Consider the following 4537-nt stretch of genomic DNA (forward strand, 5'->3'; position numbering starts at 1 on the left):
AACACTTAAAAGTTTTTCTAAATTTATAATCGAATCAACCAATAACTTTGCATTCCTTATGCAATCAATACATTGCATACTGCATACCATATACTGTATGACTATCGGTCATTAGGAGTGAAATAACCCAAAAGGATGTATAAGCACTTGTGACTAGATACTGTCTGAGGGGTGGCAACAAGGTACAGTTATCCCCAGGGCTCATATATGATACAGCTTCAACATAATGACACAGGTTCTCTTAGCAAGAAAGTCAGAATTCTTTGCCAAATATTTCCAGTTCTCTCTTCTGGGCATATGATGGCAATGTATTTCTGGACCCCTTGTGGTTGAATAGGACCATGTGACAGATTCAGGCAAGTGAACTGTGAAAAGTGAGTGACATGTGTCTTTCTAGACTGGATTCTTTTTACCCACCAGTGTAAGATATTCTAGAGCCCACTTCCCCTCTGGCACAGCAACAGACAAGACTTGATACTGTGGCTTCTCCATCAGTGTGAGTGCTTGAGAGAGTCCACTGAACAGATCACTTCTAGAATAAGAAATAAACTTTGTTGTTATATGCCACTGAGATTTGGGGGGTGATTTGTTACTGCAGCATAGCATAGGCTGTCATGGCACATAAACTTTGTTTAATGACTCTGAGATTTGAAGGTGGCTGTTCTGAATGATACCCTGGGTGCCTCAATGAGACTCTGTGGCAGCAGTGTTTGCTAAATTTATTCCTTCACAGATGAACTAGTACTCATAATTACTATGATATGTTAGCTAAATACATTTTGTTGTAAATGAATACTTACCTCTACTACTTCTCAGACTGACAATTTTTTTTGCTTTCAATTTTTTTGTTATGGAAAATGTCAATCACATGTGAAAGTAGAGAGAAGAGTGCAATAAACCTCTGTTTTAGTATCAACAACTAATGGTCACATTTTATTTCATCTATAAATTCCCCCACTCTAGCCCTTCCCCCACAGCTGGATTATTTTGAGGCAAATCTCATTTATTATATCTTTTCACCTCTAAATGTTTCTACATGTATATTTAAAAGATAAGTATTTTATAAAGTAGAAACAATGATGCAATGAACTCTCTCATATCCAATACTGCCATCTAATCCCAATATGGACGAACTTGTTTCATGTATACCCTTGCCCACTTATATTATTTTGAAGCAAATACCGTATGTCATATCATTTTATCCATAAATATTTCATTATGTACTTCTAAAATAAAATTGCTCTTTACAAAAACATAATACTCGTTTCACATCTAAAGATTTAACAATAATTCTTCAGTAATGCCAGATATTTAGGTATTGGTGTTAATATTTCTAATTGTTTCATAGATGTCATAATTAATAAATAGTGTGTGTGAGTCGAAATCCAAATAAAGTCAACATTTTGAGATTGATTGATATCTAATAATATTCTCTCTTTTTTTTGTTCTTGCACTTTGTTTTTTGAAAAAAACCATGTCTTTTGGCCTGTAGAATTATCAGGATTCAGATTTTTCAGCATCTCTTTCCCCACAGTATCTTTTAATGTATTCCTTTTGCCCCCATGCTTCCTGTAAGCTTGTAGGTAGATCTGGAGGTTTGGTTTGATATGGGTTTAGTTTTTTGGCAAGGCTGCTCCATAGAGGTGTTATGTACTTTCATCAGGAGACATAAGATCTTGTTGGCTCTCTTTTGTTGATGTTAGCAACCATTGACAATCACTACTTGGATCCATTCTTTCATTTGGGTTTGCAGAATAGTGACATTCTATTATTTCTTTTTTTTTTTTTAATGTATTATTTGTCTCAGGAGTATGGGTCTGTGATCAGTCTTATATAATACCCAGTGCTCATTACAACACATACCCTCCCCAATGTCCATCACCCAGTTATCCCATTCCCCAACCCCCTTCCCCTCAAGCAAGCCTCAGTTTTTTCCTAAGATTAAGAGTCTCTTATGGTTTGTCTCCTGTATTGTTTCTTTTTTATTCATTGATTGGAATTCTTCTAGGGATAAAAATTCCCTCAACAACTAGTTTTCCTGGAATATAGGAAATTCATATAAGAAAGGGAAATTAAATATTTGACCTTTTACTTTACTGACGGTTTCCAGAAAAATGAGTTGCTTCCCTCGTATCCTCCACAGGAGAACAGTGGTAGTCGGGGAGAGGGGGTTAATGTATGGAACTGAAATATATGTACATATATGCATATATGTATGTATGATACTAAACCAGTTCTCTAGATTTTTTTGTAAAGAGATTTAAGCATTTCCCCATTGTTCATCCCAATGTTTAACATGGTAATGAACATGTCATATTCATTGTCTTAATCATAATACAAAATATTATTAAAATGGTCAAAGGAATCATAATTAAATATGAATTGGATTATGATTTACTTTTTAGTCTAATGTTAAATTTCTACTTTTTTCTATCAAGTCATAGAACAAGTCAATAAGAAAAGGTTTTCAAAACTATTAGTTCCTTTTATGTATCTAAGGTTAATCACATCTGAATTCATCTGCAAAAATTACAAAGATATAGGCATATCATATTAGTACACAGTTACACTAATTTTGTATTTTGAAGCTGGTGTAAGGAAGCTCACCAGAGTTCAAAGGTGTTTAGATGGAATTAACAATTTTAGGCAATCTAAAGAGAGAAGAAACAACTGTTGATGATCCAATTCCACTGCCATTTAGCATGTAGACTGGAGGCAGAAAGAGAACCGAAATTCAAATCAGAGAAGTGAAATTAATTATTCTCCTTGTCAGTTGCTTGAATAATATTTTTTGAGAATAAGCTCAAAACAAATGTTAGTGTGCTTTCTGAGTTACATAAGTTTAACACTGTACCATAATGAGGAGAAAAAAATGAACTGCGGTTATCATCTTCTCTCCTTATGAATATTTGAGAAAAGAGATCACATTTCCAAACATTGGGAGAATTTTAGCTTTCTTCGGCCAGAGAGAAGGCAAGGAACCCACTACTGGGTGGCAGAGACCAAGCCTTGCAGGCATGTTGTGACCCTATCGGGAACTTGGCAATGAAAAGCAGGATCTGAAGTCAATGAGAAATATCCCCTGTGAGATGCATCTCTGAGCCAAGAGGCAGACTCCAGGGCTCTACAGCAACAACTTGCAGGCAACAGAGCAACAGAAAAGATAGCTAAACTATGAAGAAAAAGGATAGCACAATGGCCTTATTTTGACGACGCAGAAGTCCAGGATTATTGCAGGACCTCCCCAAGAAAGGGAAGGGAGTTTCAAAAATTATTGGTTGAATTTTCCTTCCAACCTCAGAACAGATTATATTTGATTTAGGAAATAAGGGAATGTGATATTTCTTTTATCCTTGCATTGTGGATTAAAATTCATGCCCATTGTATGTAGTTTTATAATAGTAATCTCTCTCTCTCTCTGTGTCCTTTCTTTCTTTTTTTTTTTTTTAGTGAGCTCTACACCCATTGTGAAGCTCAAACTCACAACCCCAAGATCAAGAATCGCATGCTGTACTGACTGACCCAGCCAGACACCCCTCTAATAGTGATCTCTTGATTTTAAAAAATGTATAAATAGAATGGGAATCCTGTCTTTTATTATGAGAGATAACAATTTTTTCTTCAGGCTTTTTTCCCTTTTTTTTTTTTTTTTTTTTTTTGGTAACAGATTGGGTAGTCAGTTCAAAGTGAATTTTTTATATACCCTTTCTTTAACTTCTTCAAATCGAGAAGGAGAAATAGTGATAATCAGAAAAATCTTTTTCATTTTCAATGTTTCTTACTACTTTAAAAAAATAGAATTATGGGGAGCCTGGGTGGCTCAGTTAAGTGTCCAACTCTTGATTTTGGCTCAAGTCATGATCTCAGGGTTGTGAGATCAAGCCCTGCATCAGGCTCTGTGCTGGGCATGGAGCCTGTTTAAGATTCTCTTCCTCTCCTTCTGCCCCCCACCACACACACAAAAAAAAAATAGAATTATGGATGCAGACTTTTACAACTTAAATTAAACTCTGCATGCATATATAGATAGATAGATATAATGTGTGTTTATATAGTTAAGGAGGTTAGATACATATATGTACAGTTAAACAGGTTAAAATATATATACACAGTTAAATAGCTTAAAACAAAGTTTGAAAGTACGCATTAAATATGAAGAGGGAATCATCATCTGCCTCATTTTCCCTCTTAAAGTAAGGTTTTGCAAGATTGTCTGCTATGATTGACTGGTGATACACAAGGAGATTGGATAATAAAGGACCACATTTCCTCATGTGGCATTTTCTCCCTATTATGGTCATTTCCATGCCCATTTCCTTCTTAACATCAAGGACTCCTGGACAGGATACCTGGTCTTAAATTAACCCTATTATTTTTTTCTTCAATGACTTCTAATCTATTTTCATCTCAATGATGGTTTGTCATTACTGTTACAGTCTGGGCTTGTCTCGCTGTCCTTCTATATATAGTTAGACTTAGATTTGGCTAAGGATATTAGTAGCCTTCAACATGTCAGCAGCTTGCACTAGATGCTTAT

This window comes from Ursus americanus, chromosome 5 (assembly GCF_024610735.1).
Source record: "Ursus americanus isolate L20-20 chromosome 5, mUrsAme1.1.p, whole genome shotgun sequence".
NCBI classification, from domain to species: domain Eukaryota; kingdom Metazoa; phylum Chordata; class Mammalia; order Carnivora; family Ursidae; genus Ursus; species Ursus americanus.